The 23768-nt window shown below is 41.1% G+C and overlaps 1 long non-coding RNA gene across 1 annotated transcript; it reads left to right on the top strand.

The window, feature by feature from the left end:
- Positions 1-999: 999 nt before the first annotated feature.
- On the top strand, positions 1000-23634 carry LOC112544761 (uncharacterized). The gene is made up of 3 exons (XR_003088090.2): positions 1000-1263; positions 22224-22332; positions 22745-23634. It is a non-coding gene; the product is annotated as an uncharacterized LOC112544761 (long non-coding RNA).
- Positions 23635-23768: the final 134 nt, after the last annotated feature.

Here is a 23768-nt window from a genome sequence, read left to right as displayed (position 1 = left end):
CTAATTCTCATGTCCCTTGGAGTAAGAACTGACATTCTAAGAACTGTGAGCAATGAAGTAGATGTTCTGGTAAGATATTAGTTTCTTAAATTGCTCAAATAAGAAGGCCAGAAATGTCTGTCAAGAAGAGACTTTACATTTGGAATGTATCTTGTTCCCTCATGATCAAACAGTTCCTGTCCTGAAGAACTTATAGTTTAAAAACAAAGGCGATATATGAAGGGTAGGGAGAGTGAGCGAACTATTAAGAAGCGTAGAGAGACAATGCTAATAAGTAGATTTACAATGTTTTAAAAAAAATCAGTATATAGTCATGGAAATGTGAGTTAAGTAGCTAAGGTGCAGAGGAATTTCATATCATGCTATCTAGTCTTCTCTAGGAGATGCAAAAATACAATGATGAAAAAAAAGCTTAAACTCCAGTGTATCAATATATAGATAGCACTGATAGTATATTAGTTATCTCCCGTAAGCCAAGCTGATCACTATTGCTGGACAAGAGAAAAATAACCAGTAGTACTGTAATTAAAAATCTGTTTTTAAGCCATTGTGAGTCATCCTATGAATTCCAGTGAGAGTCTGTTACAATAGCCATTGCAAACTTTTCTGCCTTTTAATGTTCTCTAGGAATGGCAAAAGATGTTGATAAAATGCCAAAAAAGGAGTTTTGTTCTTGTACAGATTTTAGACGCATAATATACATTAGCTATTCATCAAATAGCACTTGAGTTTTAATGGGGTTAAAAGTTGCACAGTATGTCTCAGTCTCTAGACTAGTATCAGGCAGGAAGTAAAAACCAATGGTATAAAAATATTTGCTTCTTTCAACACGATTTCTCTGACATGTTATCTAAAAAAATGACTAGGATCATCCTTGGTTTATTGACATTTGGAGGGAGGGCGGGGGCAGCAGGGTTTTTAGTGTATGTTTGATTTCCATTGCAGAGTTTTGCCCTATTGACCCCAGGGTATCAAGGATCAGAGCTTGGAGATAATAAATCAGGAAGTGGCCATCTGCACACTCTGTGTACTAAAAATCCTCAGGTTTGACCTCCTGGTGTGATTCGCTAAGTCTTCAAACTAATCCGTTGTACAAGTGCTTTATACCCAACAATCTGATCTTTTTCTCTCTTTTCAAGATGGACAATTCTATTTTCCACTTCACCAAGATGAGAGTCAAAAGTCTTTGATTCATACTCCACAGTTCTCTCATTTACCGACAGTTCCATTACAGAGGTTTTGGACTATCCATTTTGCTTTCAGGTAAGGTTAAAAGCTCTCCAGTTCTGACAGCCGTGGAGCTACCACGGGCTCAGGAGACTTGCAGGAAAGAATTGTGTGTCTTTTAATGGCAAATGAGGAGGAATTCACATTTCTCACAGTACAAAGTGGTTTTCTTTTCTTTCGCCAACAAGGGTAATTTCTAGGTATTCTAGGCATCATCTGATAGAATGGATCAGCACAGTGACTATTATTAGAGGTAGGGAAAAGTAATGTGAGACTCTCCAGTTAAGCTTGGCAAAATGAAACTACCACTTCCATAAAAGGTGAAAATATAGTTAAGGGGTTAAAGTCTTAATCAGTGCTTATACTTACAAAGTTTGACTTCACTCTGGTAGAATGTTTATGAAAGGAGATTACATGAGATTGAATTAAGGACCTCAAGATTTGTATAGCTGGGCCTAAATTTTTCCTTTCTTACCTCTGGGACACTGCTCTTTACCAGTCATCTTCCCACACAATGCATAATTTATTTGCCTAATTTCACTGATTTGTGTATATCCTAATTTTACAAGAAATTCAGCATTTCACATCATTGATCTGTTGACTTTCCTATCTGGAAAAAAACCCAGCCTCCAAACATAAATTACTAACAAAGGCTATCATTGTGCCCATATTTATTCTGAGCTTTGGGAGCCACATCTAGTACAAAGTCTGTGCCCTATGTTCTTTGTTCCCCCCAACCCTGGCTTAATTCAGTTTTGCTCTGGGTTTTCAGAATGCAGTATGATATGATTTGTATTTTAATTTCCATTTCCTGATGCTTGAGATTTTAAATTGGACATTAGCCTTGCAATAACACTGTTTAGAAACAATTAATTCTCCTGTATTTAAGGAAAAAAGAGAGAAGAAAAATTTCCTGTACTTCGTAACACTAATTTTTAATGATGTCATTTAGACTTTGAAGATCACGCTATGTTGCAGTGGAATGGGAGGGCACAGGGTGTTTCTATTTCAAATATTAGACTGTGGATATCCATTTACATTGCCTGTAATTTTGTTGGATTGTGACCCCTAACCAGTACTCTGAGCAAAAATGACAATGGAAGATTAACATAGGGACTGGCAGCAATGAAGTCATAAAGCCAGCTCAAGAGATTGGCATGAACTCGTAGTGTGACAGTTAAATTAAGAAGCTTGTTTTAGAAGCCTTTTGTGCAGAATGACTCATTTTGTTAAACAATCTGAGGGCAAGGTTGAGGGTAGAGGTAGACTAAAATAGCAACTGGTACTAATGTGGAAAATCTACCTCTAGAGGGCTTTGAAATGGGAAAAGTTTCTGAAAAGTGGTCCATGTGGAAGAAATAGATCATTTTCCTTCTTGCAGGACAAGAAGCAGACAGATTGTCAGTGACCCAAAAGGCTACACATTTAGAACCAGGCACCGGTCAGAAAAAAAACGAGATCAGCAGTACATAGGAATACAACAGACCAATCACCTCAGCTAACTGAAAAATTCTGGACAAATTATCGAATTCAGGTGTATTTTAATCTGTGGCAAAATAAACCATTTCAAAGGTTGTTTTGATTTTTTAAAAATGTAATAAAGTCAATAGACAAATGGTTACCTCAGCGGCAATACAAAATAAAAGATGGCATTAGCAGATGAATGTGAGTTAAAGGACTGATTTTTATTAGAGGTAAGACACTGAAAAGTTAGAAACAACTGGGATTAGATCTAAATACAGCAGGGAGAGTAGAAGATTATGCTAGATATCCAGGAAGCAGAGCAGTATCTGGCGCTATCAATTTCCTATTGAAGTCAAAAAGAGTTTCAGTCAAATGGCAGTTGGGTCAGACCACAGTGAGTTGCACTAAATGAGGAGTATACACTGGACATCCATGTCAACTGTAGAGGTAAACAACAGAAAACAAAACCAGTTTATTACAGAAGGAGGCAGAACTGGTGTCTAAGAAAAGGTTAGCAGATACAGAAACAAGGGAGGAAATCAGTATAGACACCTGTGTGCGTACACACACACACACACACACACACACACACACACACACACACACACAAGAATTGTCCAGCAGAGCAAATCATAAATGCCATGATGAAAAAAAGATTATTTTGGTTATGTCTGATGATCATTCAGTTATAGAGGTCTAAACAGTCAGGGTGAAATGTTAATCTGAACAGAACACCAGTCTGTTTCTAGCACCAATAAAAGCTGCAGAAATTTGAGAAAGTAGACACACTCATTATGAGGGGAGCTAAAATGCCAAAGAAATTCAAAACTGCTATTGCTTCCAGATCAGCTGTTCAAAGTTCAAACTGAAAACACTTGAAATAAACAGCAATGAAAAGCCAGAGAGATTTTTCTGGCATTAAAAATGTCTTTGATCAAAGTGATACTAAGACTTTAAAAGTAATTATTACACTTGAACTTATTGAAACCTATTGAAATACTTCATTATTTGTACTAAACATCATCATGTGCAAAGGAAGGCATGAGCATGAATAAGGCAACATATACAATGTTCCATAAGAAACACACCTACTGAGGGTACATCTTACTTGCTTAAAGGACAACAGTGATTAAAATGAAAGAAGAAACTTAAAGCTAGGCACAAAAGAAAGAGGGAATAAGAAAAAAGAAATGCAAAACCAGAAATGATGTCAAAGATTAATAAACTCAGAGCCTGAACATTTCCAGCAATATTCATGCTTAAAATCGACAAGAAGGAATTCCATGTATACAGTACAGTGACTGAATATAGTTTCAGCCTATATAGGATACGATCTCACTGGATTCTTTGTCCCCAAACATCCTCAGCCTAGACTAACATTAAAATCCAATGAGGCTTTTAACAATACTTAGCTCTTGGAGGCTAAGGCAATATGGTAGACCTACGATAGTGTCTATCCTGGTGCTAAAAAACCCCCCAAAAAACCTAAACTATTTCATCTTATAAAATTATAAGATAACCTCCAAACTGAAACCTCACAGAAGTGTAAATTAAGGAAAGGAAAACAAACAAAAAAACAAGACTTAATCCAAGAACCTAACTGCTAGGACAGGAGTCGGCATAAGTGGCACACAAACCGATTTTGAGCAGCACGCAGGAAGCCTGTGCTGCTGCTGGAGCCTTCCCCGGCAGCAAGTTAGGCTGCAGAATGCCCAGTGGCAGTGGGAGGAGGCAGTACTGGGGCTGAGGCAGTGGTAGAACAATTGGCCCAATGGTAAATCTGCCACAGAGTAAAATGAAAGGGAACTTGTGAACAGAAAAATATGAAAAATAGTAAATAGAGGCAGAAACTGAGGAACAATAATAAATAATAAAGGGTTATAAAAAAATAAAAAGCCCAGTGATGAAATCCAAATATGCCCAGAATTAAGGCATCCCATCAAAGTTAATCAAGAGAACTATAATCTTTCTAATTTAAACAATACTACCCACAAGTTAGGCACAGTCACTTTTCTTCAGCCAAGTAGATGCACAAAGCAGACTCTGGCAAATAAGACTAGCTAGAAAAAACCTAACAAACAGAAAACTCAATGAGGAGTCCTGTGGCACCTTAGAGACTAACAACCTGATGACATTTAATGCAACAGCTGGCCACTTGTGGTTGACTCACACGCCACTTACAATATTCTCCACACAGGAGATATTTCAAATGAAAGCGAATAAGCTGGTACAAGGCTTCTATGGTGTGGAGATTATTACTGATGAAAGAATAGAAGAGAGGAATTTAAGGAACAGCATTATAAAGACTTAGCAAACCCAGGGATTTGGTATGTAAGATCCCGTGGAACCAAGTCTTAAGTTGAAAAACAGTTCAAGAGAGTCGGCAGTTTTTCAAGGAGATATTATTAAGGACACAAGAGCAAACCATCCCACTGCATAGGAAAGACAGAAAGTATGGTAAGAGACTATGCTAGTTTAACCAGGAGATCTTAAATAATCTGAAACTTAAAAGAATCCTACAGAAAAAGAAAACAAATCAAATTACAAAGGATCAATATAAACAAATAATACAAGTATAGGAGGACAAAATTATACAGACCAAAGCACAAAATGAGATTAAACTTGCTAGGGACATAAAGGGTAACAAGAAAATATTCTATAAATACATTAGAAGCAAGAGGAGGGCCAAGGACAGGGGAGGCCCATTAATCAATGAAGGGGAGAAAATAACAACAGGACATGTAGAAATGGCATTTGTACTGAATGTTTTTTTAGTCAGTTTTCACCCACAAAAATGTTTAGTAGGATTGGATGTCTAGCATAGGTTTTTGGGTTTTGGACAAAAAGTTGAGGTTTTCCATATGGGGGGAAAAAGACATTCCAGCTAGATATGCAATTGTTTCAGTTAGGGCAAAATGCCAAAACTGTCACCATCACCTCTGTTTTCAAATGGTAATTCTAGAAATAGAATACAAGTAAGTGGAATACATTTTTCAAACAACTCTGCAATCAGCGAGGCCAGACCATTTGCCTTCATTATTAAAATCAATCATTAACAATTAGAAAGCATGTTCAAATAATAAATAGCATTCCTTTCCAAGCCCAGACTACATACTGTGTGTCAGGATTCCAAAGTGAATTTTTACACATGGCTTCTGCAAAGAGCATGGAATGAAAATATTTGCAGCTGTTTAACTAGTCAGTGCAACTCTATAGAGACACAGAAAGGGAACAAAATTGTTTTGATGACCTTTTGAGGCTCATAAAACAGGCCATTAGGAGACAAATCGTATTTAATAATAGTTTACTATTTTTTTAAAAAAGTGAAAAGGCTAATATTTCAGCCAGCAAATCTCACAACAACTTCAGGGTAAGAGCAGATTTTGCTAATGGTGAAATCTAATTCATAAGACTGAGGAGATAATCATGAAACAATGGGACAAAAGTTCTTCATCTTCACCCAAAACCTCTAAATGGAAAAGGCCTTACTTGCTTCAGAATGAGCTTGCTTCTTCAAGCCTTGTATACCATCTCTCCTGCAAGGAAATCAGGTTATTGCTGCCAACTTGATTCATCTTCCATAGAGTCATTAGTAATGTAAGAAACCTTCATTAGTCTGAGATGGGTTTGTTAAAGCCCTCCTGGCCAGCTGATAATGAATGATAACAATAGGCACATGTTTCTAGAGAATCTGAGGACATGGTAAACACATGAGTGATGCCATCAGTGGCAAAAAGTCCTTATTGGGAACTCTGTTCTATTATTCAGTACTTGTATTGCTGTGTGGTATCTGTAGATTTACTTATATGACAGTTAAGAGCTGAATATGCAGCTTTCCAAAGAGTACCTTCAATTTCCAGGATTCAGATAAATTCTTTTATTATAAATATTTCTTCTCAGAAGCAAAAAGAACAGGGCCCCAGGTTAGCCCAACTCTAGTTTCTGCAGTAAGTCTAGAGGAACTTCCAACACCCAGTCAATCCCTCTTTTATTATAGAGGCTTGTAGTGAATGTAAGGACACACATACTTTTGAGGATCTGGGGGTATGTCTACACTACCCCGCTAGTTCGAACTAGCGGGGTAATGTATGCATACCGAACTTGCTAATGAAGCCCGGGATTTGAATTTCCCGGGCTTCATTAGCATAAAGCCGGCTCCGCCATTTTTAAAAGCCGGCTAGTGCGAACCCCGTGCTGCGCGGCTACACGCAGCACGGGCTAGATAGTTCGAACTACGTAGTTATTCCGAACTATCTGTACGCCTCGTGAAATGAGGTGTACAGATAGATCGGAATGGCTACGTAGTTCGAACTATCTAGCCCGTGCTGCGTGTAGCCGCGCGGCACGGGGTTCGCACTAGCCGGCTTTTAAAAATGGCGGAGCTGGCTTTATGCTAATGAAGCCCGGGAAATTCAAATCCCGGGCTTCATTAGCAAGTTCGGTATGCATACATTACCCCGCTAGTTCGAACTAGCGGGGTAGTGTAGACATACCCTAAGTGTCTAAGTTCCATTGATTTCAAAATAACTGAATCATGAGTCCATACTGGAGGCTGTGAAGATCTTTTTCTAGCACTCACCTCATACTGAAGTCACAGCATATACTAGTGCAGCAGCTACCTCACTGGTGGAACGTGACCTAAGAAATATTGGCATGAATCTCACCCCATAGTCCATCACTTTCAAAATGTTTTCTGGTTGGTTTCAATGGGAGTTAGGCATGTAAATGTCTCTGAGGAGCTTTAGAGCTAAGGTACAATGGGTAAGGTTATGTACAGAGCTTCACTATGAAATCCCTTCCCTTCCGCACAACTTCCCTCTCCATCCTTTCTCTTGCTGATCATGTTATGTAAAGTTCTCTTTTGGAGGTTAAACTTCCATTATCTTAGCTCACGAGCCAATTTTTTTCTCTTTTAAAATGGAAGAAAGGAATCCTTCAACTGTTTGTGAGTTATGGAGGCATGAGTACTCACAAAGAAAGAGTTTTCGTTTTCAATGACTGCAAAGATGGTTTCATTCATACAGTGGCAGAACAGGATCCCTAAATTGTCACTTGGCTCAGCCATCGGGAGAAAGAGGCGCTTTGATAAGAATGGATGGCAAAAAACCGAAAAGATTCCTAGTGTCTGAAAAATACTCTCTTCTGACTATGTTCAGTGGGTGTGACAAGAGCATTTTCTCAAAGAGAAACAGTTGGCAGCCACATTAATTTCTGGATTTTGGAGGCACAACGAAGGATCTTCTTGTTGTGCGCTGAAAGCAGGGCGTGTGTACAGCTTTTTACATAGCTCTTAACAAAAGTCTATGTGAGCCTTTTGAAGCCTCACCCCCTTTGGCATACCTCTTGGGAAAGAATGCCCTGATGCTGTATATGTGACAGGTGTCATCTTGGCCAACACACCAGGCTTTTTGTTTGGGACCTACCGAGCAAAAATCATGTCCTGCTACAATTTGAGCTAAAAAGCCAAGGCTCTGTAGCTTTCTTACAGTACCAATTCATGTCCTCTGGAAGTTGGCAGGGGGGAGATGTAACCCACAGTACGTTACACAAACACACTTATGATTTTACATACATGGTCTCCAGTTCAGCAGCCCATACGTATTAAGCAAAGCAACTAAATATGCGCTTAACGTTAAACATATGTTAAATCTATGTCTTTTAATTCAGTATTTAAGGTGCATACACCAGTCAAATATCGAAGTGTATCTTTCCTCTAGTTTCCTGCATATTTTATCCATTTATTGTCATTTGCTTCCAAATGGCTTATCGTGGTTTATGCCAGCATGTGTTTAAATGTCCAGGAGATGTCACACTGAACATGTTACTCAATTACTATCACCCACACTCATAAAGCTACTCGGGTACATACATGTTTGAAAGACAGAAGAACTGCATGTTCTCCCTGGTTAGTGTGACCGAGGCTTAGTAAGGGGAGATGCTACTCGAACAATTTACAGGAGGGATATTGTCGAAATCTCACCTAAATCAAAAGTCTGCAAAAATTTTTAAAAAATTGCCTTTTCCATGAACAAGTGTTGAGCCTAGGTGAGAAAAACCTCGGTTTGAACATCATCTCTGCAACTTTTGCTGCATTCGATAATTTCCTGCAAACTATGAGCTTCCATTTAAAAGAAAAATAAGTTTCTGTCTTTTTCCATTTGCAAAGATATAGCTATTTCCCTGTCCCCAGACAATGTTATAAAAATGAATCATGCTCAGAGGCTTCTCAAATACAATGGCTTTATTTAACTGCCAGCATACAACTACTCAGCTCCCAGTCCCTTGAGTTCACTCCCTGCTACCAGTTACTGTGTTAGTCTTAAAGTGACAAGGTCTCTCAGAGTGCTGGCTGCTGAGCTCATTAACTTGTATTGCTGACAATATCGTACATCCCTATTCCTTTAAAGGTGCTGTAACTAGCCATCATAATACCTAACTCATGTCCTTCATTCTTTTATGTTTCTGGGGGCTCATTATCCAGTAAAGTTAACTTGTAACAAAGTCATGCAATTTTCTCAGTTTGTGCTCATGTCCGTACCCAGAGGAGGAGGGTGGGCTTTATGGGGGGGGGGGGGGAAGGTAGGGGGTGTCACTGGTGCTCTCTTGAGGAGACAGGTGCTGATAAATCATGATGCACATTTATCTGATTTTTTCATCTCCCTTTCTGCTGTGCATCTAACGATCCAGGTTTTTTGCATTGTTCCCACTAAACATGTATCTGGTTGCCTTCTGTTGTCTCTCCCATTCTTCGTTTTAAGATTTTTTCTCTCCATAGTTGCACCCTGCATAGCTCATTCACATATTCATATTTGCTTCTCTTGTGTTGTAGAACAAAATCATCTTGGGGTATGATGACTCTATTTTATGTGAATTTTGCACCATGATTAAGAATTCTCCTTTATTTCCACTGGTATCTTCTCCTGAAAGCCTGATCTCCTATCTTTTACCTGTCTTTGCCCCTTCCTCCATGATTGGATTTTTATGGGTTTTTTTGCTTGTTTGTTTTGTTTTTGTTTTGTTTTCAGGATTGCCTGGATTTTATGAGTTTACACTTGACAGATTTTGAATATAGGGAGAATCTGTTTGATTCTGGCCTACACATTGTTCATGTCTTTATAATTAGTGTCGGGAGAGGAGATTTGATATTGGTTTATATTTCCTTGCTTTTATATATAACATTCAGAGCATACTATAAGGCTACGTCTACACTACAGGCTTTTTGCGCAAGAACAGCCGGGTGTCTATACTGCACGTGCGTTCTTGCGCAAGTAAATTTACAGTACAGCGTCGGAAAACAGGGCTTCTTCCGGAAGAGTTATTCCTCTCCTCACGAGGAATAAACCTCTTGCGCAAGAGCTCTTCCACAAGAAGGCAGTGTAGACAGGCAACATTATTTTCTTGCGCAAGAAAACCCTATGGCTAAAATGACCGTCAGAGCTTTCTTGAGCAAGAGAGCATCCACACTACCATGGACACTCTTGCGCAAAAGCACATCTCTTGTGCAAAAACACATGGCAGTGTGGATGTGCTCTTGTAGAAGACCTTTTGCACAAGAACTCTTGTACAAAACAGTTCTTGCACAAGAAGCCTATAGTGCAGATGTAGCCTAATAGTTTTAGGATTATCCTGTATGAAACATATGGCAAGCTGTAATCTTGCCTTTTATGTTTTACATTTGTTACATACCAGTATGAACATTTATATACAATAAAGCAAATGTACATAAGACCCTATATAACTTCAATATGTAAAAGTTGCTGCTTACATTATTTGAATATTAATTATGTATATTTGTGTTTCATGTGGAAAATGAAATTTCAACATTGAGTATGTTGATGACAAAATTACTTACTGGAATGCTATTCTGAAGTTCAGACTTATCCGGTTTTCGGTCTAAATTTGGACAAAATTTGAGTAAAAATTTCAGGTCTGTTTTGAATGGAACACTATAACAATCTGGAAATATTTTGTGAAATTAAAACAATGCAAAAATCTTCCATTTTGAGATTTTACAGTATGAGGATGCATATTTCATTATTTCATAAAGCCCAGCAGTTATATTGGGAGATTTTTGCCAGAATTTTTAGCAGATGAATTTTGACAGACTTTTATGTCTAACTTTCCTAGGGCAGTGTACATGTATACACTAGATTTTATCTTGTGTATGAATTATTGTACTTACTATACTGTTTCTGAAGTACTATCATACCAAGTTTCTTGTTTTTGTGAAAGTGAAGGGCTTTGTATCATGATGTTTGGTTTTTTTTAATAACTTTGAGTAAGTCTTATCCCTTTCCACTCCAAGTATGTTTGAAACCTCTCCATCTTGTGAAAGTGCAGAGAAGTATATGTTCTGGAGAAGAACTGTATATGTACACTTCAAGTATTATCAAGTGAAAACTTTAGGATAGTAAAACAGATACAAACCTAGGAATTCTCAACTTTTTCCAATTAAACATATGCAAATGTAGTATCTGTCTTTAAAAAGAAGAATAAGCAGGACCTGGGGAATTGCACATCTGTAAGGTTAACTTTGATATCCAGGAAGCTACTGGAACAAATTATTAAACAATCAATTTAAAAGCACTTGGAGCAGAGGTGGGGAACCTAAGGCTCAGGGGCTAGATGCAGCTCCTGGCTTCCCTGGATCCAGCTCCCAAGGCCCAGTGCTCCCCCTCAGCATTAGGGAGACCGCTCTTGTGCTCCAGCCCCCGTGCAATCCCACAACACAAAATCTACTTGCCTGGGCCCCCTAGGCTCTGGTGTGTGAGGGTAATGTGTGGTGTGTCTTTGTGTTTCCTAGTTGGGAGCCACATCAGTGAGGGTTGGTTTTTTTTGGTTTTTGTTTTGTCTTTTCACTTGTGTGTGGCCCCCAACTGATTTTTTCTGTGGGTCAGTGGCCCCTGACCCAAAAAAGCTTCCCCACCCATGACCTAGAGGATAACAGGATGGGTGAATAGTGAAGGTAGAGTCGGGGGAGGCAAGCCACCAACCCCACTTCTAGCCCCATCCCTTCTAATAAGGCCCCACCCCCTTCCTATCCCCCACCATGAAGAGGTGGGGCAATGCACCACATGCACACACTCCCAACATGGGGAGGTGAGGTGAGTGGGCAGGCACACACACATGTCCCAGCCTCCTGAGCCTCGGAGCACTGGGAAGGGAGAAGGGCACATGGTATGGCCCCAGCCTCCCCAGCCCTGAAACATCAGGAAGGGAGAAGGACATGTGGCACAGTCCCAACCCCAGCCCAGAGCCCCAACCCCAGCCTTGCCAGCCCCAGAGAAGTAGGAGGGTGTGTGGTCCCAGCCTCCCCAACCCTGGAGCACAGGGATGGCAGGCACCGGGGAACAGCGACACTCCACCCCCAGTGCCCATATAGTAGGCATTCTGGGAGCAGGCTGATGGTTTGGGAAGGCAATGCCTTCCCCCTCTTAGGGTACCTGCTGCCCATGATTATAAAGAATAGTCAGAATGGATTTATCAAGAACAAATCATACCAAACTAGCCTAATTTCCTTCTTTAATAGGGTTAATGGCCTAGTAGATGGGGGAAGCAGTAGATATGCTATATATTGATTTTAGTGAGGCTTTTTGACACAGTCTCCAGTGACATTCTCATTAAACTGGATAAATGTGATTTAAATGTAACAACTATAAGCTAGGTACACAATGGGTTGAAAGATAATCATATATACAGTAGCCCAGTGTCTGAGAGTCTGTAATGCTGAAATGTTGGCTGTTCCCTCTGGGGGGCACTGTTGCCTGAAATACTGGCTGTTCCCTCCGGGAGGTGCTGATGCTGAAATGATGGCTGAGCAGCCTGTGCTGCATTGGGAGTGTGGGGCCCAAACGGCCGCTTGGGCCGCTTGCTCCCCCGCGGCAACCCAGCTGAGCGGCTCAGAAATCAGCCGAGCGCTACGGTGGGAGGTGAAGGGGAGCGGGGCAGTGACGTGTGGCATGACCCTCCAGGCCCCGCCCCCGGCTGTGAACATCACTGCCCACCCCCCTTTCCCTCCCGCCGTGGCGCTTGGCTGACTTCTGTGCTGCTTAGCCAAGCCCCGTGTGGAAGCAAGCGGCACAAGCGACCGTTTGGGCTCCTCACTCCCCATGCAACACGGGGAGCGCGTAGCCCAAATGGCCATTTGGGCTCTGCGGTCCCCTGAGTGAGAGGCAGGAGGGGGAGGAGAGAGAGAGAGAGAGGGAGTGAGAGACCAGAGGCTCAGGAGAGAAGACCAACGTGGAGGAGAGACCTGAAAATCCCGTCTTATGACGGGCTAATTGGCTAGTACTCAGAGAGTAGTTTTTAGTGGTTCACTATCAAATTGGGAGGGCTTATCTAGTGGTATTCCACAGGTTCAGGTTTAAGTCAATATTTTCATTAATCACTTGATAATAGAGTGAAGAGTAGGCTTATAAAATGTGAGAAGGGCATCAAGGTGTCCAGGTTGTATGCACTTTGGAGGACAGGATTAGAATTCAAAACAACTTTGACAAATGTGAGATTTGGTTTAAATTCAATAAGACTAAATTCAATAAAAACAATTGCAAAGTACTTCACTTAAGGAGGAAAACAAAAGGCACAACTACAAAATTTGGAAATATAATAAACCACAAATTGAATATGAGTCAACAATGTGATGCATCTGTGAAAAAGGATTATAACACTTTGGCATGTACTAAGAGGAGTGTTGTGTGTAACATAAAGTAGATCATTGTCCTGCTCGCCATTCAACTGGTGAGGCTTTAGATGGAGTATTATATCCAGGTTTGGCCACTATACGTTAAGTAAATGAGGTATGGTCAAATTGGAGATACTCCAAAGCAACATACAAATAAATTATAAAATCTGGCCTTTGAGGAAAGGTTAAAAAACTGGACACATTTAGTCTTGACAAAAGATTGTGGTGGAACCTCATAACAGTTTTCAAATTTGTTAAGGGCTATTATAAAAAGGACAGGTAGCAATTGTTTTCCATGTCCACTGGAGGTAGGACAAGAAATGAGGGGCTTAAACTGCAGCAAAGGAGATTTAGATTTGATATTAGGAAAAACTTTTTATCTAGAATAATAGAGTGGCCATCATGGAAGGTTTTTTTTTAAAATAGATTGGATGGACCTCTGTCAGGGATGATCTAGGTTTACTTGGTCCTGTCCCAGGATCAGAAGCAGGACTTGATGACTTGTGTTTTCTTCCAAGCCCTAAATTTCCATTTTTTTTTATTCTATGGATTCCTGACTTAAACAAATAGAACCAAGATATTAATGTAGTCTAAAAGGTTAAATGTTGGTTAACAGGTCAGAATTTAGATTAATCAAAGAGCAAAACCTTCTGAAAATAATTTGTTTCCATATCTTGTAACACAATTTACAATCATAATAATAGGTTCTTTTTCTGGAGACTGGTTTTATTGCAGTTCCAAGTAATTACACACATCTGGTGAGTTGTAAATGGTGCTAATCTGAAGATTATAGGTTCCCTTCACCCCCATAGATCAGCCCTGAGGGCCAAATCCATGATTTTCAAACACTTTAAAGAATGCAAGTTGCATCAGTTTTTGGAAAGAATTAAAGGTAAAGCTGTTTTTAACATCTCTGGTATTAACATCTGTATTATAAAGAACCCTGATTCTTCCAGCCATGGAAAAGCAGCATTATAGAGTGTTTAATTCTGCTTCATGTCTCTAATTAAGGAATGAAATATTTTAGAAATTCCATATCTCATTGATGTACATGGGAAATATGGTTTATCACCCTATAGGAATTTATCAAAGCAACTAGAAAACCTGTACACATATATATTTCCATAGATGGAGGTGATGTGCTTCTGATAAAGTGCAAAGTCGTGCTACATACATTATTTTAGCATATGGTTCGGCAGTTTATCATGCACTGTTAGCCATCTCATCACACTCTGCCTACTAATCCATTTTCCCTGGGCCTGCTTCTAACACTCTAAACCTCTTAGTAGTTTCAAACAGCTGTCATGTATCAAGTAATCTGACAGAGAAATGTTTCCTACTTTCCCCACAATGTGGGTTTCCCCCACATAGTGAGTTGAGGATCAGTACAGACAATATTTAGTCCATAACCAGTGACAGAAGTAAGGCCTGATATCTCACAATCCTTCATACCTAGAAACAGGAGCCTTAAAATGTTCAGAAGTTGTGAGTCTCACCTTACCAATGGAGAATATTGTATTTCTTTTTACTCTGAGTATTCACATGGCCCCCATTAGCTTGGTATTTGAACACAGCACAATCTTTCATATATCTTTTCTCACAACACTCCTTCATATTCCCCTAATACAGGTTGAATCTCTCTAGTCTGGTATTCTCTGGTCTGGCAACATCTGTGGTTCAGCATAATTTTAGGTAGACAGATGTCCCCTTATCGTGGATGTGGCCAATTTTTCCATGGTCTCATAAAGTTCATTTATAGCCACCAGTCCTGGCTTTCAGTGTACTGTGCTGTTGTTTAGCTCTAATTTACCCCTACATGTCTTTGAAGAGCACAGTAAGCAGCGAAAATGTTGGTAATGCTGCTAGATAATATTGACCTCCCATGGTTTGGCAAATTCTCTGGTTCAGCACTGGTCAGGTCGCAAGATGCCAGACTAGAGAAGTTCAACCTGTGTTATCTACTGGGATCAGTTTGTTGGGCAAACATTTGCCACTTGCATCTGTATGAGGTGACTCTAAGGTCCTGCTCCTTCGATGCATCTTCTTTGATGCAATTCATCCCTTATTTCCCTGGTTTTCCTTGAGATCTCTTTCCTACCATCCCTCTCCTGCCATCTTAGCCTCACCAGGTCTCTTTCATTCATCGCTGCATGCATATGAACTGGCAGTCACGTTTCCTGGATCTTGTCAGCCACATCATGGGCTTAGACATCCACCCTAAGACTACTTTTATTTTGAAATTTACCTCTTCATATAACATCCTTTATGGCATAAAATCTCTGCTCTAACATTTATAGGCTTTGAATATTCTATCTTTTTATTGGCCATCTTTCTTCACTGGACAGCATTGTGGGGTCCACCTTATAATACCAATGTGAGGAGAAAAAATTATATTAGCTACATGTCACAGATGGGGAACGAAGGCATTGATAGTCTAGGTGACTAGTGCAAGATTGTACAAAAAGTCTATGGGTACGTCTACACTACAACGTTAATTCGAAATAACTTAGTTCGAATTAGTTAATTAGAACTAAGCTAATTCGAACTAACGGATCCAGACTAAAAAACTAGTTCGAATTAGCGTTTTGCTAATTCGAACTAGCATGTCCACATTAAGTGGACCCTGAACCAGGCTTAAGGATGGCCGGAAGCAGTGCCGGAAGGGCATCAGAGGAGGACTTAGAGCGTGGAGATGCTGTCTCAGGCTAGCCGAGGGCTGCGCTTAAAGGGTCCCGACCCCCACCCCAGACAGACAGTTCTCAGGGGTGCCCCGCTTGCAAAGCAGTCCTGGCTTGGAGTGCCCTGAGTACCCACACTGGGCACATCACAGCACTCGGCCATCAGCCCGACTGCACTTGCCGCAGGCTGCCGTCTGGGGAGACGGGGCAATCGGGGGGGCTGCAGGAGAGCTTCCAGCCCAAAAGCCCGCAGAGCCAGCCCAGTCCTCCCCATCGGGGGCTCGTGCCGCATTCCTCCCTCACCTCCTTCCACTTACCCTTCCCTAGCCCCTCTTCTTGATGTACAAAATAAAGGAATCTGTCTTTATTGAACAAAACTGGGGGAGACTGGGAAAAGGAGGTGGGAGAGGGGAAGAGAGAGGCTGGGAGAGGGGAGGGCAACTACAATGATCAGGCATTGGGAACAGGTCCCATATGAAGAGAGGCTAAAGAGACCGGGACTTTTCAGCTTAGAAAAGAGGAGACGGAGGGGGGACAGGATAGAGGTCTCTAAAAGCAGGAGTTGGGTGGAGAGGGTGCATACAGAAAAATTCTTCATTAGTTCCCATAAAGAAGGACTAGAGGACACCAAAGGAAAGGAATGGGTAGCAGGCTTCAAACTAGTAACAGAAAGTTGTTCTTCACAAAGCAAAGAGTCAACCTGTGGAACTCCTTGCTGCAGGAGGCTGTGAAGGCTACAACTAGAACAGAGTTTAAAGGGAAGTGAGATCAAGTCATGGAGGTTGGGTCCATGGAGTGCTATTAGCCAGGGGGTAGGAGTGGTGTCCCTGCCCAAGGTTTGTGGAAGGCTGGAGAGGGATGGCACGAGACAAATGGCTTGGTCATTGTTTCGGTCCATCCCCTCCAGGGTCCCTAGGGTTGGCCGCTGTCGGCAGACAGGCTACTGGGCTAGATGGACCTTTGGTCTGACCCAGTACGGACATTCTAAGCTCAGGGCACAGGGGTCTCACTGGACCACCCTGATTTTCATGCAAACCTGCTCCTGGGTGGCCAGGCTGGCAGCTCTCCTGCCCTAGACAGCCACTTTCCTGTGCCTAGTGCGAAGATCGTGGCCGAGGTCCACGATGTCCGCACTAGCCCAGGCGGGTGCCCGCCTCTTGCGGTCCCGGGCAAGCTCCCGGGAGCCGCCAGCCTGGTCCCGGGAAGAGGGGGAGGGCTGGGGGGCATCGGGTGGGTGGCTCGATCCGTACCAGGTGCAGGGTCTGCTGGCTGGGTGCTGGCAGTCTTGCACCTGGCACGGGCACTGTAGCCAGCCCGTGCCCCTTTAAGGGGTCCGGGGCCGGGAGGGGGGCAATAGAGTTTCCCTGGTGTTGGCCAGAGTGGCCACCAGGGAAACCTGGGGAGGGCTAGCCTCCCACTAGTTTGAAATAAGGGTCTACACAGCCCTTAATTCGAACTAGTAAGTTCGAACTAGGCTTAATCCTCGTGGAATGAGGATTACCTAGTTCGAACTAAGCGCTCCGTTAGTTCGAATTAAATTCGAACTAACAGAGCGCTAGTGTAGTGCCTATGAAAGTTAGTTCGAACTAACGTCCGTTAGTTCGAACTAACTTTGTAGTGTAGACATACCCTATGTAAGAAAAGGGAATTAACATGCAGGTCTTTTGACTTAGAAGCAGACTCCCTTACCACTAGGCAAATCTGCCTCTACTTTCTCTCTCTTTCTCTTAGAAGCTGTGGATAGCTCAGGGATATCAAGCCATACATTTGTGACTTTTAAGTACAGAAAAGCTATTATACATCATTTTCAGATTTTTTGGATAACTCCCTGTGAAGTCTATATAGTTGCACACAAGCCACCTGATGGTACAAGTGATGGGATGTTAACAATCAGCATATTACAATTTTTATTGGGATTAAGTGGCATATCCAGAATATAGGAAAGCCTGGTGAACACTGCTATTTAGAGCCCTGCAGTTCTGCATCTATGTCCGCAAAAATGAGCTGCAGATATTCGCATTGACATCTGCAGGTGCAGATATCTGCAAATATGATGCAGATATTCGCAAATTTGCGGGGTTCTAGGTGCAAAATTTGTATCTACATCGACATCTGCAAAAATGAGCTATGGATATCCATGGATTGGCAGGGCTCTACTGATATTTAATCAGCAGCTGTTTGGAGTGGCCTCAATGCAAAATTTGCTCCTGGATTCACCACTCATAAGTAATGCATCCATCCCAAAATCATGCCATAAAACCATCAGCCCCTATCACACCACTATGAATGTTAGTGAAACAAATATTTTAGGAATGTTTAGAAAACTTCTAAAAATTAATTGGGAGTATTTCTTCAAAACCTCTCCCTGAACAGCCAGATGCCTTAATATCATAAGTCCAATTGTAGGACTCTGTGGGAAAGGGAAATTATAACTAACAAATTTAAAAATAGATCCATAATGCAATGTCTGTGTATCTGAGCCAAGAAAGCCCCCAAGGGCGTGAGTTCAGAACAGAGCAGCTGGCTCCAGCCCAGCATAGAGCAGCAGACCTGCTGAGAGCCCTCACTCTGCAAGGCATCTATCTTAAAAAAACAGGGTTGGGATACTTATCCATACAGATCTGAATCCTTGAAATGGTTTGGGTTCAGTGGAGGGGACAAGGCTGAGTTTTGGGCTGGGATTTTGCTTTTTAAGATTCACTTCATCCCTAACCGTTTTTTCAGCCCACATCCCACTGGGATGGATGATATCACATAATTATGTGATTTAAACCCTGATTCTGCTAGGTTTTACATATTTGCATAACTTTGGGTACTTGAGAAGATCCTTTCAAGTCACTGGGTGTGGACACATGCATTAACTAAGGCCTTAGCTACACCAACCCCTACTGTCAAATAAATAGTGTAGCTGAAGTTAATATACTTACTGTGGTGTCTTGTGTGTGGTAAGGTTAGTGGGGAGCTCCCCTGTTGATGCTAGCTACTCTTTTCATCCTGGTGGAATACCGGCATTGACGGGAGAGCACACAGATATCAATTTATCGCATCTAAGCAGATAACTGTAGCATCGATGCCTGGCGTAGTGGAGACAAGCCCTAAGTTACCTGTAGCCTTTGAAGTTTGGGGGCCTCAAAGAATAATACACATCTGTAATCCAGAAAGTGGCTTATCAAATGGTCATTATGAAAGATGTTGGCTAGGAAAGATTTCCTCTGATTAACTGCACAAGATAGACCTTATTAGCTGACATCAACTGCAGCCAAGGGGGAAAAAAACTGTTGGGGAAATATTGCTCCCCCCCCCCCCCACTACAGTTTGAAATACTATAAATAATAGGAAACATTGCTAAACTTGTTTCTTGAGTTTTGAAACCATCTCTCACTGATCTCAGAAAGCTGAAATCTTTTAGGAAGCCTATCCTTCCCTACAGCTACTAGTGTTCTTTCTCGTACAGCCTTTCCTATCCATTTTTTGAGGAAATGAGAGTTAATGAGGAAAATAAGATAATGATAAATTATAAAATGATAATGGAAATGGATGTAAAATCAGTCACCAATGATATCAGCTGCTGATGTACAGTTCTTCCTATATATTGGAGTAACAGAAATAATCTTTTATACATGTTTCTCTTATCTTAAATTCATCTCCAAATGTCCAACAGCTTCTAAATTTGTGCCTATTATTTTAATCTTGCAGACCCAAAGCATCATGTTTCTTGTACGTTAACACCAAATTCTTATATGTTTATCACAAAATTCTTATCCGCAGAAAATATTTGCATGTGGAATTCAAGCAAGTGAGAGCCATTTATGTAGTTAAAATTGGGGTTTTGCAGACACTAATGACTGTGCAGGCTCTGCTTTCAAAATACAAAAGAAAAAAACTAGACATACACTTTCAGCTTATGTTACTTTATTTTCGAGGAAAGAACACAAGAGCCAGGGAGAGCGAGCAGAATGGACTTTGTTTGTATGACCCTCTATTTGGAATCACCGCTCACAGACTGTCTTAGCAACTCTTGCTATTGTATCATGAGTCTCACAATTCTTCTTCCTTTCTCTCTCAAAAAGGAAGTTGCTAGCCCTCTCTCTTTCTCTCTCATGGATGCAGAAGACAGCTTGAAAATATGAAGGAATTGTAACCTCAGGGTGTGTCTAGACTACAGGGATTTGTTGACAAAACTATACCTGCGTTTACATTGCCGCTGAGTTCTGTCGACACAATGTCGACAGAACTCAGCAGTTTTGTCGATGGCTGTAAACCTCATTCTACGAGGAATAACGCCTTTTGTCGACAGAGTTCTGTTGACAGAAGGCGTTATTGCATCTACACTTTCCTTTGCATCTACACTGTCATATTGACAAAACAGCTTGCTTTGTTGACAGAATTGGATGTAGTCTAGATGCTCTTTGTCGACAAAAGCTTTGTTGACAGTATCTGTCGACAAAACTTCTGTCGACAAAAGCCAGTAGTCTAGATGTACCCTTAGAGTCTGAAAACCAGCAAGCAAATAAAAAGAAACCCTACATTCATTCTTTCTTTTTTAAAAGAAATTCTGATCTCTTGGTTCTTTAGGTAGTCCCGATCCATGGTCTTGGACTTCTTACATTTAAAGGGACTGTACACAAAAGATAATCATAGTAATATGCACCACATTTATAAAGAGACTGGGCTGAAGTTTTAAATTTGCAGTATAAATTGTCAAAGGGAATGAAATTCAGAGTTAATGCTTGGAATCTTTGATAAATCAGTCTATTGGCACTACCTAGTGCACCTTGTATTTTTTATTATTTCACATTAGCCAGTCATCATTCATACTTTAGCTGAACTAAACAGTATGTTGGCACCGTGGGTGAAGTGAGAACAGAATGGTAGCCTTAACTCTGAATTTCCTGCCTCTATTTCAATCAGGCCCTTATTCTTCTTTTAAATGACTTTATATATATATACTATGGCAGGAGAAATTTCTTTGAGAGAGGCTTAAATGACTATGAATGAGGAAGGTGTGAAGCCTAGCCGAAGTGGGTTTCTTGTTAAAATGAAATTGCTGTCCAGGGGACCCAACTCTGATGGACAAAATAGCAAACTGTAGGTTGCTGGATTCCTATGTGCTTTGCTTTCTTGTGCTATGTTCTGTTGGGGAACAGGACATTGGAAATGGTATTTTGTGTGATTTAGTTGGGCTGTCCATGGACCCTGCTGTCAGGGCCAGTGGAGTGCATCGTGAATTAAAACCTACATTTGGGGAATTGGTGTAGCCAGCAGCAGTGGGCATAGCCTCAGGCCCAGAATGCAACAGACTGAAAACTGAAATCCTAAGTTATACTGCTGTCTTCTCTTTCAAAGGAACGTTCAGCTCTTTCTAATATGCTATTGAAAGTTGTGCTGGTCTCTTTAAAATGGAGAGAAGGCAACCATTAATTAAATAAATGTTGCTATGCTGCCTAGTGAGCTGCTCACAGCTCCCCATGTCTTTGTTTTTGTGAATTTCTTCGGCGTTATGGAGACAGTTTTTCACCCTTCCCTCCTCACCACAAGCAACAATGAAAAATGTTTCATAAAACTACAATCTCATGTAAGTTGTAGGCAGATTCTCTTCCTGGGCCTGTGCCCACTAAGGAAACAAACAAGAGACACTGGATGCAATTGCTTTGCATAAAACACACACACGCACATACACGCTGCACAGTCATGCACCCCCTCCCCCCCCACTCTCTCTGTAAAGCTGGTGAAAAATAGACTGTCCTTTTAGCCTTTCCTCTCTGTTAATTCAGAAGATCAGAAGTAAAACAGACAAGCACCTTATAACCAGCCTATTAGTTTTAGAATAGTTTGCTTCTTTCCATTCCACACTGCTTACAATAAAATGGGAGGAAGGTTTGAAAGTAAAATAGGCATGAAAAAAGAATGCTAGCCAAAGGGCCCTCTTTGCTTTTTCTCATGAAGGGCCTGATCAGGACTGTGCAGGCTCAAACCCTGAAGCCATAAATAGTTGGGGGCGGGAGCGTGTATGTGTGTGTGGGGGGGGGGGGGGGGGCGCGGGAGGGGGAAGAGAGTGTCCATTTCAGTCCAGGCATGTCTGGAATTGAAATGAAGTTGCTTGTGCCATGTATCGATTCTCCTTTTCTTTGCCTTATAATGAAAAAAAAATCCTTCCCTTCCCTTCTCTCCAGTGTCACCAAATTATCGGTATCGTGAAGTGCCCAAGCTTTGTAAGGCAGCAGACCAGCCACTCAGTTTCGACCCCTGTTAATAAAGTCTTGGGACATGGAGGGGTTCTGAGTAAGTATGAACGTTTTATAAAAGATGCTCTGAAAGCAGAAAAGTCAGTTTTTCTCGACCATCTGTTTGTCTGCACAGCTAGACGTTCTTGCCATTAACTCCTGCGCAGGAGCTGTCCTTTTATCAGTATCGGTTTTTAACTACTATTTAGTACCACACAGTTTAATGTAAAATTCTGCCAATCGTAGAGGGGAAGGGAGGATGTTTTGTATGGAAGATGCTGTCAGCTGAGATTCTTTGCAAGTTTTTCTGTGTTATCTTTAACACTGAGCAGCTCCTTTGTTCCCACTCAGGTCAATTTGTGGAATCCATAAACCGTTTTTTGTACAAGAGAGGCTGCATGTCTACTTCAATACTGGGGTAATCCTTGAGTTGTAATAAACAATCTGTTTTCTTCTCCCTTCCAAAACAGGCTGTGGTACACCTTTAGCAGAACAGCTGCTCTGATGGGAATAGACAAATATCACCCACAGTGACCATGACTGCCAAATAGAGCTGTTGCAGAAATGCAGATCAATGCTAAATGACATTTGCAGAAACTAACTAAAGTCGCTATACCCAAGAGGCAGCACTGAGGACAACATTTGGCAATTGGTCTAATGCCTATTTTATTGATATTTTTACAGTGTACAGATATTGCAATAAGAATGGCCCACCACTGAACACTTAGCCTACAAAGAGCCCGGCACTAACTAGTACTTTGTAACACAAAAGCAATATATCATGAAGTAAATAGGATTGTCCCCCACACAGTCATATTTAGCAAAAATTAAAACCTTAAATGTGTGCCATTTATTGCTCTGTTCTTAACCAGTGAAGTTGGTGACTGTGGCTATATGCCAGTTTTACAGCTGTTATTCAGGGCAGCCTCTATCCATCATTGCTGCATTTAAACAAGAATGTCTCATCTGGGTAGCTATGCTCACAGTGGAAAAATCAAGTTGAGAAACAGAACATTATGTTGACTATTCAATACATATATTGCAGTAGTGCCTACCGGGGCCCTGCAGTGAGAGACCCATTATGCTGGGTGCAGAACTAATGTAGAAAATAGGACAAGATTCAATGTTGCCCACTTTTAGATCCAATGTTGCCAATTCTTGTAAATGTATTGTAACTTTTCCAATATTTGGTGTGTTTTTAAAGCCCCGGCTGCTGGATTCAGATTATTTCTTGAGAATTTCAACTTTTCTTTTTTAAATAAAGCATGTTTCTAGCCCTACAGCTGCAGAAAAACATGTGAAAATGAGAATGCTAAATGTTCCACTGACAGAGGGACCATACTATATATATTATTTTATAACGCTCATGATTTTAATCCAATTTTATGATTTTTTTGGGGGGGAGGCAGATTTGGGATTTTTGAATGCTACCCATTGTCAGTACTTCAGATCCTGTTCCAAAGATCTTGCAGTCTTAAAACAGGAAGTCTTGTT

Source organism: Pelodiscus sinensis, chromosome 1, assembly GCF_049634645.1.
Source record: "Pelodiscus sinensis isolate JC-2024 chromosome 1, ASM4963464v1, whole genome shotgun sequence".
Lineage (NCBI taxonomy): Eukaryota > Metazoa > Chordata > Testudines > Trionychidae > Pelodiscus > Pelodiscus sinensis.
This window is presented reverse-complemented; position numbering and strand designations above follow the sequence as displayed.